The sequence below is a fragment of the Eleutherodactylus coqui genome, unplaced genomic scaffold, assembly GCF_035609145.1.
Source record: "Eleutherodactylus coqui strain aEleCoq1 unplaced genomic scaffold, aEleCoq1.hap1 HAP1_SCAFFOLD_316, whole genome shotgun sequence".
In the NCBI taxonomy this organism is placed as follows: Eukaryota; Metazoa; Chordata; class Amphibia; order Anura; family Eleutherodactylidae; genus Eleutherodactylus; species Eleutherodactylus coqui.
The window spans coordinates 80796-93814 of NW_027101835.1; positions in this window are offsets into that span (position 1 = coordinate 80796).

Genomic DNA, 13019 nt, shown 5'->3' on the forward strand with positions numbered 1-13019 from the left:
AGAAAAAAAAAAACATGCCCGCAGTGTGATTGGCTGTGTGTGGCAAAAAGGAAAAAAAGAAAAAAAGATGCCCGCAGTGCGATTGGCGTTGTGTGGAAAAGAAATGCTGTCTGTGATGCGATTGACTGTGTGTGTGTGTGAGGCAAAAAGCAAAAAAAAAAAAGATGCCCGCAGTGCGATTGGCTGTGTGTGGCAAAAAGGAAAAAAAAAACATGCACGCAGTGCGATTGGCTGTGTGTGGCAAAAAGAAAAAAAAGATGCCCGCAGTGCGATTTGCTGTGTGTGGCAAAAAGAAAAAAAAGAATATGCCCGTAGTGCGATTGGCTGTGTGTGGCAAAAAGGAAAAAAAGAAAAAAAGATGCCCGCAGTGCGATTGGCAGTGTGTGGAAAAGAAATGGTGTCTGTGATGCGATTGACTGTGTGTGGCAAAAAGCAAAAACAAAAAAAGATGCCCGCAGTGCGATTGGCTGTGTGTGGCAAAAAATAAATATGCCCGCAGTGCGATTGGCTGTGTGTGGCAAAAAGAAAAAAAAAACATGCCCGCAGTGCGATTGGCTGTGTGTGGCAAAAATTAAAAAAAAGATGCCCGCAGTGCGATTGGCTGTGTGTGGAAAAAAAAGGATATCTGTGGTGTGATTGGCTGTGTGTGGCAAAAAGAAAAAAAACATGCCCGAAGTGCGATTGGCTGTGTGTGGCAAAAAGAAAAAACAAAAAAGATGCCCGCAGTGCGATTGGCTGTGTGTGGCAAAAAGCAAAGAAAAAAAGGATGCCCGCAGTGCAATTGGCTGTGTCTGGCAAAAAGAAAAAAAATACATGCCCGCAGTGCGATTGGCTGTGTGTGGCAAAAAGAAAAAAGAAAGACGCCCGCAGTGCAATTGGCTGTGTGTGGCAAAAAAAAAAAACATGCCCGCAGTGCGATTGGCTGTGTGTGGCAAAAAGAAAAAAAAAAGATGCCCGCAGTGCGATTGGCTGTGTGTGGCAAAAAGAAAAAAGAAAGACGCCCGCAGTGCAATTGGCTGTGTGTGGCAAAAAAAAAAAAACATGCCCGCAGTGCGATTGGCTGTGTGTGGCAAAAAGAAAAAAAAAAAGATGCCCGCAGTGCGATTGGCAGTGTGTGGAAAAGAAAGGGTGTCTGTGATGCGATTGACTGTGTGTGGCAAAAAGCAAAAAAAAAGATGCCCGCAGTGCGATTGGCTGTGTGTGGCAAAAAGAAAAAAAAAGATGCCTGCAGTCCGATTGGCTGTGTGCGGCAAAAAGAAAAAAAAAAGATGCCCACAGTGCGATTGGCTGTGTGTGGCACAAAGAAAAAAAAAAGATGCCCGCAGTGCGATTGGCTGTGTGTGGCAAAAAGAAAAAAAAGATGCCTGCAGTGCGATTGGCTGTGTGTGGAAAAAAAAGGGTGTCTGTGGTGCGATTGGCTGTGTGTGGCAAAAAAAAACAAACATGCCCGCAGTGCGATTGGCTGTGTGTGGCAAAAAGAAAAAAAAAAGATGCCCGCAGTGCGATTGGCAGTGTGTGGAAAAGAAAGGGTGTCTGTGATGCGATTGACTGTGTGTGGCAAAAAGCAAAAAAAAAGATGCCCGCTGTGCGATTGGCTGTGTGTGGCAAAAAGAAAAAAAAAGATGCCTGTAGTGCGATTGGCTGTGTGTGGCAAGAAGAAAAAAAAACATGCCCACAGTGCGATTGGCTGTGTGTGGCACAAAGAAAAAAAAAAGATGCCCGCAGTGCGATTGGCTGTGTGTGGCAAGAAGGAAAAAAAACATGCCCGCACTGCGATTAGCTGTGTGACAAAAAAAAAAGATGCCCGCAGTGCGATTGGCTGTGTGTGGCAAAAAAAAGAAATGTGCTTGTGGTGCAATTGGCCATGTGTGTCGAAAAACAAAAAAAGATGCCCGCACTGCGATTCACTGTGTGTGGCAAAAAGATCATTTGGCTTTTATAACGGTCGCTAAAAGTAACGCTGCATGTTCTACTTTCATGCGTTGCAGCGTGTTTCTGGAGTGTGTTTTTTACTCTTGTAATGCCGCTGGGAGAGAGAAAAAAGTGATGTCATCGGTGTTACTACAGAAAATATGCTGTAAAGACGCTGCTCTCAACGCTGAAAAACGCAGCGTGTTTATAAACGTTTGTGTGGGAGTGGCCTAAAGTTGAAAAACAGCGAATGTTTCTTGGATGTGTTTTGAGACTTTTCCAGCTTTCTGGTTTCTTCACACATTGCAAATTCACTGGATTTTCTGCAGCTACAAGATTCGCACCAAATCCGTGCTAAATGGCGCAGGTTTTGATGTAGATTTGCCACGGATTTCAGCCCTTCATATGAAAGTGTGAACATGCCCAGTATGAATTGACCTGCTGTAGATGTAAAATCCGTGGCACGGGTCAATTTATGCTGCACTTTTTTTGCAGCCTGTGGATGGAATTTTTTGAAATCCTATCCATAACGCTCGTCCTGTAAGATGCTGCAGATGTTCTGCAGCATTTCTGTCCTGTGTGAACACACTCTAAGGGTGGCTTCACACGAGCGTGTGCGTGTGCCGTGCATAGGTGCGCACAAAAGTGCGTACCCATGTATGTGCACAAACACGCATGAATGCAGGTCTGTGCCCATTGCCTTCAATGGGGCTGCAACTGCTGCCGATGGCCCCATTGCAAGCAATGGGCTGCCAGCAACCCCTGCAGTGATTTTCAGGGAAGGGCTTTAAATATCCCCATAGCGCAGAGAGAGTTGGTGGGGCTAGAGAGTGGATAGAGCTATAGGGCTTCTCTCAGATTTCCCATAGCAAATATATAGAGGGTGGGGCTAGAGCGTGGATCCTCTAGCCCCACCCCCTCCACCCACGCTTTCTGGAAAGCCCTCCGGAAAGCCCCGTAACTCCACCCCCTCTGTATTCCTGCTATATGGAAATCCCTGGGGGAGAGAGTCCCCTACTGCTCTGAACTGCTGGGGAATTGCCCACCAGCAGAGCTGGAGGAATACCCCGCTGGTTACAGCAGGACATTTTAAAACATGCTGCCGAGAAGCACATTGTAAATGTCCTGTTGTAAATTCCTGTTAGTCCCCGCAGGGATTAAGGGAACCCTCAGGGAGTCTCCTCATCTCCGCGAGGACTAATAGGAGTTTACAGCAGTCATTTAAAATGTGTGTCTGGACAGCAGGTTTTAAATGTCCTGCATAAGCTCCTGCTCCCATAGGGGTCAATGGAAACTCCTGCACAGAGCACACCAAAAATAGGACAGGTCCTATGTTTGGTGCACACCGCAGAGCTGCATGTGACCTGCAGCATGTCCTATCTTTGTTAGGTGTGCGAACCGTTTTACTCAACTACATTCTTTGATGTGAGCCCTTCTATAGGAACCCATTGGTTATTTTAGAAGCGCTTTTTTTGCCCGCGCAAAAAATAAACACTTGCCTGACTCAGAAAAAGCCTTTAAATGAAATGTATAACCGGGTCACTAATGAATCACGTCAGCAAGGGGATTGGAATACCTAAGAGATGGTCTCTTGCCAGGAAAAACTGGGACAAGCCGGGAGGCGGCTAATTCTGACTAGGGGGCACAATTTTTTTCAAATTTTAAGGGGGATTTCCTTTTCAGGTAGACACCTTTTTTTCCCCAGCAAATTTGTAGTGTTCACCTGGTTCATATATTCCCTGTGACACAGAGGGACAACCAACAGCCAATGCATGGCTATTGGCTAATCATTTCATTGACAAATATAGGATCCACCTTTTAGCTCTCTTCACCGGGGTCATCAGCTGTCAAGTCCACAATACATAGGAATAGGAAAGGAACTACGGTATCCACCTATGTATTGTATCTACTATGGTGGACTAATAATTGTGGAAATGAATTGATCTCCCAACCACATGTAAGGTATGGGGCTGATGGATCGAGAACGTAGGATGTTAATGCTGATTTTCTGGTTGCATCGTCTTATTTGGTATTGTGATATAACCTGAAAAAGTTTTTGGCAGATTACTGAAGGCTCGTGGTTGTCATCTGGCAGAGAAGCTACTGGACGAGCCCCCACAGAAGATACTTTGGTGCAGATGGAGAAACAAGCAGGTATGTGAAATTATCCACTTATTGGTATGTAATAAACTATGGTAGGAGCTGGTGCTGTGCGCATGGCTGAACCACCAGGGAGCTCCAGTTACCGATGTGCTACAGAAGACTGGGAGCTCTAGCTATCAATATACCACAAAGGAATGGGAACTATATCACCAGGGCCTTTAAATGTCACCGGGTCGCCAGGGCCTCTGGATATTGCGGGGTCGCCAGGGCCACCAAAGACTGGGTGCTGGCAGTTATGCACTTGAGAATCTTAATGAGGTCATTCAAATCATTTGGGTTTCATTTTCTTGCAGCCTGGAAGAGTCATGAGGAAGAGGAAGGACCCCAACCCCAGCCTGAAGTTCTATGAGGGAAGAGAGCTGTCCAGATGCCATACAGATTCATCTTCCCTGTCAGATTGCAGCTGGAACAAGCGGAGGACATTGAGTGCCAGATTCGGAATCCTTATTTTCCCAGTTTTCAAAATAAAGATTTCAAAATAAAATGGAGTTTTAACATGTGCTGTTCAAGGTTTTTTTTGAAAGGGCAAAAAAAAGGGCCAACATTGAGGACTGTAGATGCAGTGGTCGGCTAAGGGAGGTTGATGCAGTAGATGAAAGACACATGCTTACTTCCCTTCCAAATCGGAAAATACCCAATAGTGCCATCGGCTCAGAACTAGTAGAGACCAGTGGGACCCAGGTACACCCATCTACTGTTCAGAGAAGTCTGGTCAGAAGTGATCTTCATGGATGAATTGTGGCCAAAAAGCCAAACCTTCCAAGTAGAAACAAGACCGAGCGACTCGACTATACAAAAAACATAGTGCAGCAGATGAAAAACACATCAGAGCACATTTACAAAAGAGCACATTTCCCACAGTGAAAAAGTACGCAGATGCCTGTAATTTCCTGGGACTGAGTCCCTTAGGACTATTTCAGACGACCTTATATCGGCTCGGTTTTCACGCCGAGCCGATATACGGTGTCCTTGTCTGCAGGGTGGCGAGGATAGAAGAGCCAGGAGCAGAAACTGAGCTCCCACCGCTTCCCTGCCCCTCACCACTATTTGCAATGGGAGGGGCGGGGGCGGAGCTAAGCACCGGGACTTAGCTGCGCCCCTGTCTCGCCCTCTCCTATTGCAAATAGTGGCAAGGGGCGGAGAGGGGGCAGGAGCTCAGTTCCTGCTCCTGGCTCTTCCATCCTCACCCCCCCTGCAGACAAGGACACCGTATACAATATATATACGGTTGTCTAAATAAGCCCTTAGGCAGAGATCCCTTCACATGTGCAATCCTCTGGTAAGTGTTATGCCCAAAAGTTTATAAACTCCTAGAGACCTAAGGATGTAGCAGAGCCAGTAGGGTGTAGCTGTGTTTTCTCCAGTCATGGTAAGATTACGGCAACTCGCAATGAATCTTGTGATCATCAAAAGAAAATCTGACTGCATTCTCATAAGTAATTGTTCAGTTCAGAAAATGGTGACTGCCCTGCACTGGTGCCAGGTTGGCATTACCCCCTCAGTATGTGTTGTACATGGTACCAGTAATGTCTTCTTTTGCCTTGACAGAATTTGCAGTCATGACTGATGTCCGCACGGCTCCAGGATCCAACCTCTCCGCCTGTGCCCCAACCTGCCACTGAGATCCAACCCCCCTCTCAGGACACAGGCACTACCGTCTCCTGGCCTGCACCCACACCCTCACCTCCGCTGTCCTTGGCCCCATCCAGCAATGTCTCTCAGCGTAGCGTCCAGACGTCGCTAGCGCCACAGTTTGAGCGCAAGCGCAAGTACGACGCCACGCACACGCACGCTCAAGCGTTAAACGTGCACATTGCAAAATTGATCAGCCTAGAGATGCTGCCGTATAGGCTTGTGGAAACAGAGGCTTTCAAAAGCATGATGGCGGCGGCGGCCCCGCGCTACTCGGTTCCCAGTCGCCACTACTTTTCCCGATGTGCCGTCCCAGGCCTGCACGACCACGTCTCCCGCAACATTGTACGCGCCCTCACCAACGCAGTTACTGCCAAGGTCCACTTATCAACAGACACGTGGACAAGCACAGGCGGGCAGGGCCACTATATCTCCCTGACGGCACATTGGGTGAATTTAGTGGAGGCTGGGACAGAGTCAGAGCCTGGGACCGCTCACGTCCTACCCACCCCCCGAATTGCGTGCCCCAGCTCGGTGGTGGTATCTGCGGGGGTGTATGCTTCCTCCACTAAACCACCCTCCTCCTCCTCCTACGCAACCTCTGTCTCGCAATCAAGATGTGTCAGCAGCAGCACGTCGCCAGCAGTCGGTGTCACGCGGCGTGGCAGCACAGCGGTGGGCAAGCGTCAGCAGGCCGTGCTGAAACTACTCAGCTTAGGAGAGAAGAGGCACACGGCCCACGAACTGCTGCAGGGTCTGACAGAGCAGACCGACCGCTGGCTTGCGCCGCTCAGCCTCCAACCGGGCATGGTCGTGTGTGACAACGGCCGTAAGCTGGTGGCGGCTCTGCAGCTCGGCAGCCTCACACACGTGCCATGCCTGGCCCATGTGTTTAATTTGGTGGTTCAGCGCTTTCTGAAAAGCTACCCCCACTTGTCATACCTGCTCAGAAAGGTGCACCAGCTCTGCGCACATTTCCGCAAATCACACATGCACGCTGCCACCCTGCGGACCCTGCAACATCGGTTTAATCTGCCAGTGCACCGACTGCTGTGCGACGTGCCCACACAGTGGAACTCTACGCTCCACATGTTGGCCAGACTCTATGAGCAGCGTAGAGCTATAGTGGAATACCAACTCCAACTTGCGCGGCGCAGTGGGAGTCAGCCTCCTCAATTATTTACAGAAGAGTGGGCCTGGTTGGCAGCCATCTGCCAGGTCCTTGGAAAGTTTGAGGAGTCTACCCAGATGGTGAGCGGCGATGCTGCAATCATTAGCGTCACCATTCCTCTGCTATGCATCTTGAGAAGTTCCCTGCAAAGCATAAAGGCAGACGCTTTGCGCTCGGAAACAGAGTCGGGGGAAGACAGTATGTCGCTGGATAGTCAGAGCACCCTCCTGTCTATATCTCAGCGCGTTCAGGAGGAGAAGGAGGAGCATGAGGAGGATGAGGAGGAGGGGGAAGAGACAGCTTAGCCCACTGCTGACGGTACCCATGCTGCTTGCCTGTCATCCTTTCAGCGTGTATGGCCTGAGGAGGAGGAGGAGGAGGATCCTGAAAGTGATCTTCCTAGTGAAGACAGCCATGTGTTGCGTACAGGTACCCTGGCACACATGGCTGACTTCATGTTAGGATGCCTTTCTCATGACCCTCGCGTTACACGCATTCTGGCCACTACGGATTACTGGGTGTACACACTGCTCGATCCACGGTATAAGGAGAGCCTTTGCACTCTCATTCCCGAAGAGGAAAGGGGTTCGAGAATGATGCTATACCACAGGGCGCTGGTGGACAAACTGATGGTAAACTTCCCATCCGACAGCGCTAGTGGCAGAAGGCGCAGTTCCGAGGGCCAGGTAGCAGGGGAGGCGCAGAGATCAGGCAGCATGTACAGCGCAGGCAGGGGAACATTCTCCAAGGCCTTTGCCAGCTTTATGGCTCCCCAGCAAGACTGTGTCACCGGTCCCCAGTCAAGGCTGAGTTGGCGGGAGCACTGTAAAAGGATGGTGAGGGAGTACGTAGCCGATTGCAGCACCGTCCTCGGTGACGCCTCTGCCCCCTACAACTACTGGGTGTCGAAGCTGGACACGTGGCCTGAACTCGCGCTGTATGCCCTGGAGGTGCTTGCTTGTCCTGCGGCTAGCGTCTTGTCAGAGAGTGTGTTTAGTGTGGCTGGGGGAATCATCACGGATAAGCGTACCCACCTGTCAACCGACAGTGCCGACAGGCTTACACTCATCAAGATGAACAAAGCCTGGATTTCCCCAGACTTCTCTTCTCCACCAGCGGACAGCAGCGATACCTAAGCAATACGTTGGCTGCACCCGTGGATGGAAGCATCGTTCTCTCTCACCATCCAAAACGGGGACATTTCTGCTTCATCAATCTGTGTATAATATTCATCCTCCTCCTCCTGAAACCTGACGTAATCACGCCGAACGGGCAATTTTTCTTAGGCCCACAAGGCTCAGTCATATAATTTTTGTAAGCAATTTTTATACGTTTCAATGCTCATTAAAGCGTTGAAACTTGCACCTGAACCAATTTTTATTTTAACTGGGCTGCCTCCAGGCCTAGTTACAAATTAAGCCACATTAACCAAAGCTATTAATGGGTTTCACCTTCCCTCTTGGTTGGGCATGGGCAATTTTTCTGACGTACATTAGTACTGTTGGTACACCAATTTTTTGGGTCCCTCGCCTACAGTATAATCCAATTAATTTTTTGCCCACCTGCATTAAAGCTGACGTTACATCAGCTCTGCTGGGCACTGCAATGGGATATTGCACACGGAGTTGTAACTGCATGTGTCCACTTCTAAAGAACCCTAGTCTGACTGGGGCATGCAGTGTGGGCCGAAACCCACCTGCATTAAAGGGGTTGTCCCGCGAAAGCAAGTGGGTCTATACACTTCTGTATGGCCATATTAATGCACTTTGTAATGTACATTGTGCATTAATTATGAGCCATACAGAAGTTATAAGAAATTTTTCACTTACCTGCTCCGTTGCTAGCGTCCTCGTTTCCATGGAGCCGCCTAATTTTCGGCGTCTAATGGCCAAATTAGACGCGCTTGCGCAGTCCGGGTCTTCTTCTTTTATCAATGGGGCTCCATGTAGCTCCGCCCCGTCACGTGCCGATTCCAGCCAATCAGGAGGCTGGAATCGGCAATGGACCGCACAGAAGCCCTGCGGTCCACCGAGGGAGAAGATCCCGGCGGCCATCTTCAGCAGGTAAGTAAGAAGTCACCGGAGCGCGGGGATTCAGGTAAGCGCTGTCCGGTGTTCTTTTTTAACCCCTGCATCGGGGTTGTCTCGCGCCGAACGGGGGGGGGGGGTTGAAAAAAAAAAACAACCCGTTTCGGCGTGGGACAACCCCTTTAAACATGACATTACCTCAGCTGTGATGGGCAATGCAATGGGATATATTTATGTACCGCCGTTGGCTTCCTGGCACCCACCCATGCTGTCGGCAGACGGCACACAGCAGAGCGGAGTAGACACTGGAGGAAGTAAGACGTGAGGGTCACTGCAGGAGCACGGCTCGCATCCCACTGTGAGAATTCCCGCAGCGGAATCCGACCCAGCACTCTGCATGAGGCCTGATCATCGCTCAGTGAATGGAGGTGTAGGCAGCTGGGGATCTTTCCGTCCCACGCGCCTCCATTCACAGTAAATATGCAGTAATTCATAAATGTCGGTGCATGCACGTACACTGAACGATAAGCGCCAAAATACTCACCAATGTACTACAACACCCAGACAGATGGAAATATCTAACAAGTTAGTACACACAAGGGATTGTATTTTGGCCAGAATACGTAAGCCCACAAAACCACGTTGTCTATATGGTGACAGGCAGGAACACACACTGAACTGGAAAATTCACACCTAATGTGTAAACACCTACATACAGACTTTGAACATGTCACTGTTCACACAAACAAAGAGACAAGGGAATCCTACCCAGAACCTCATGTGTGCAATAACACCAAAGCAGAACATGCATGATGCCAAGCTCCACAGTTCTGAGAGGGAATGATATAAATGACAAATGACTAGAACCCTCTAGTAAGAGGGGCTGGTATATATGTGCAACAGACCGATGGAGGTTGGCTAGCTGGAGCAATATACACCCAGCCAGCTCAATCATCCCACACTTCTGGAAACGTGCTGCTGGAAACCCGTAGCACTACAGGTCCCAGTAGCACAACATGACAGACGCATGCCGGTGTCAATATAGGTAATTCCTGCACTCCAGTATAGTAGTGCATTAGAAAGCCTATGAGGTTAGTATAGGCTGAGCCTCCTCGGCCACAGACCTGGAGGCTACATCCAAGCTTCTGGGTTCCATAGCAACCCACTGAGACCTCGTAATCACATTACGGGGGTCCAATGGGTGACAGAGGGAGCCCCCTTCCTTTTTCTGCTTCTTATATTCCGCGGTTACACTGCAACGTGCAAAGAGTTAAATAGCGTGTAACAAAAGGTATCTTCAGTCCCCACTGTTAGAACAAGTGCTCAGCCATTATCTGACAGCTGAGCACCCGCTCCCTCTGGCAGAAGAGACCTGCGATGGACTTCTAATGCAGCGCCATATTTCTACGGCGCTGAAGAGAAAAAAAACAGCTTTAAATGGCCGTATCTGGAAGCAGGAATGCTGCATAATTTGCCACATTCCACAGCATTTCCGCCAAGTATAAACATAACCTAAGTCAGCTTAAGGTATTCTGCAAAGTGGCATCAATAGTAATAGTGCTTGCCCTATATCAGCCCCAGTAGTAATATTGTCCCCCACAATGGCCTCAGTAGTAATATTGTCCCCCACAATGGCCTCAGTAGTAATATTGTCCCCTATATCAGCCCCAGGAGTAATAGTGACCTCCACAGTGGCTTCAGTAGCAATAATGTCACCTTTATTGGCCCCAGCAGTAACAGTAGCCTCCACAGTGGCCTCATTAGTAATACTGTCCTCTGTATCGACATCAGTAGTAATAGTGACCCCCACAGAGGCCTGAGTAGTAATACTGTCCCCTGTGTTGGCCTCAGTGGTAATAGTGACCCTCATAGTGGCGTCAGTAGTAAAAGTGTCCGCTACATCAGCCTCAGTAGTAATAGTGTCCCTTATATCAGCCCCAGTAATAATAGTGACCCCCGCAGTGGCTTCAGTAGTAATAATGTTATATATATATATATATATATATATATATATACCGTGTTTCCCCGAAAGTAAGACAGTGTCTTACTTTCTTTTTATCCCCAAAAGTTTTATCCCCGCCTCCAGAAAGCTAATACACAAGCCGTCAGCCAGTTACAGCCATTCAATGACAGCATTGAATGGCTGTGATTGGCTGAAGGCGCACGTGGCTTCAGCCAATCACACTATTCAATGACATCATTGAATGGGTGTGATTGGCTGAAGCCACGTGCGCCTTCAGCCAATCACAGCCATTCAATGATGTCATTGAATAGTGTGATTGGCTGAAGCCACGTGCGCCTTCAGCCAATCACAGCCATTCTGTAACTGGCTGACGGCGTGTGTATTACCTTTCTGGAGGCGGGGATTTCAAGCCCCCGCATTCAGAAAGCTATGCTGCGCCGGGGACGAGGAGCGAGCGACATCCTGCCGGAGCGCGACGGAACGCCGGGGGAGGTGAGTAATGATTTTTTTTTTCTACGGTATGTCTTACTTTCGGGGTACGGCTTACATTGGCCGACCCCCCTGACACCCCCGATACGTCTTACTATCGGGGAAACACGGTATATATATATATATATTGGCCTCAGCAGTAACGGTAACCCGCACAGTGGCCTCAGTAGTAATACTGTCCTCTATATTGACATCAGTAGTAATAGTGACCTCCACAGAGGCCTGAGTAGTAATACTGTCCCCTCTACTGTCGCGCTTAGTAATAACAGTGACCCTCAGTGGCCTCAGAAGTAATACTGTCCCCTCTATTGGCCTCAGTAATAATAGTGACCCTCAGTGGCCTCAGTAGTAATACTGTCCCCTGTATTGGTCTCAGTAATAATAGTGACTCCCCACAGTGGCCTCAGTAATAACAGTGACCCGCACAGAGGCCTCAATAGTAATACTATTACTGCTGGGGCTGATACAGGGGACACAATGACTAATGAGAATGTTTAGAATTTTAAGAATCATAAGATTTTTTGGTGACCTTTAAAAAAGAAAAGAATTGGTCACTAATTGTATTTTTAAAAAAAATCCCTAAAATGCTATATTTTCATACTGATCATCAGCCCAATTTTTCCTGTTCTGTACGGAAAACTTTTCAGCAGTCACTATTATCACAGGCAGGATTGCAATGAAAGGTAACACCTACAATACATGTAGATAAAACAGGGTGTACCATTTAAAATAGGTAATGGTCACAGCTCACCTCTTCCCCCTCCCTGCGAAATTACCTTTGAACATATCAAAGCACATGTCTAGAACAGTCTCCCATAGAAGCAATGAGTCCCCTTCTGTCCGTTGTGTAAATGATCCATGAGGCTGCTGTAAAGAGTATCTCTAAATGCTGTTGAATGCAGAATGGGCACCCCCATAGTCATGCACTGATAATAGAATTGAAGAAAAATCTACAAATTGGAAAATAAAAACAGATTACAAAAATAAAATGTGCTATTACCGGGTTTTAATTAGTAAAACCCTTTAAGGAACAGGCTATTATGCACCTTAGGGACTGGACACTTTTTAAGGAATTTACCCATGTGCTGGTTTTACTGCCCTATTGTTTTTCCTTCAGCTACCAACATAATTTTTCCCCTGACATACAGGGCTATTTTTATATCTTTTTTCAATGACTTTTTTTTCAATTTTTTTTTTGTTTTATTGGCGGTAAAAATCTAAAAAAAATGATTTTTTGAAATTTATACCTGTTTTTTTCTTAGTATATTTACGCTTAAATAAAGTACAGGAATGGGTTCCTCATTTTGTTTTGGATGTTTAGATATATATTTTTTGTATAGCTTCGGATTACAGGATGCATACGATGACGGTTTGGGTTGGTGTCGGCTTTGGGTCATTTTCTTTTTTACGTGTATAATTTTATTGTATTGTTTTGTTCTTTTACCAATTTTTAAAATAATTTTTGTTTACTATCTATGATAGCCATGACGTCGTTTTCACGACCGGCGGATATATGCTACCATCTGAGCTGTCTTCCACTTTCCCTCCCCCTCCCCGACTCACTGCCTCTCCTCTCCTCCGGCTGTTTGCAATGGCTGTGGAGAACAGGTGGGGAGGGGGCAGCAGCTTAGCTCCACCTCCGTCTCACCCCTCCCATTGCAAA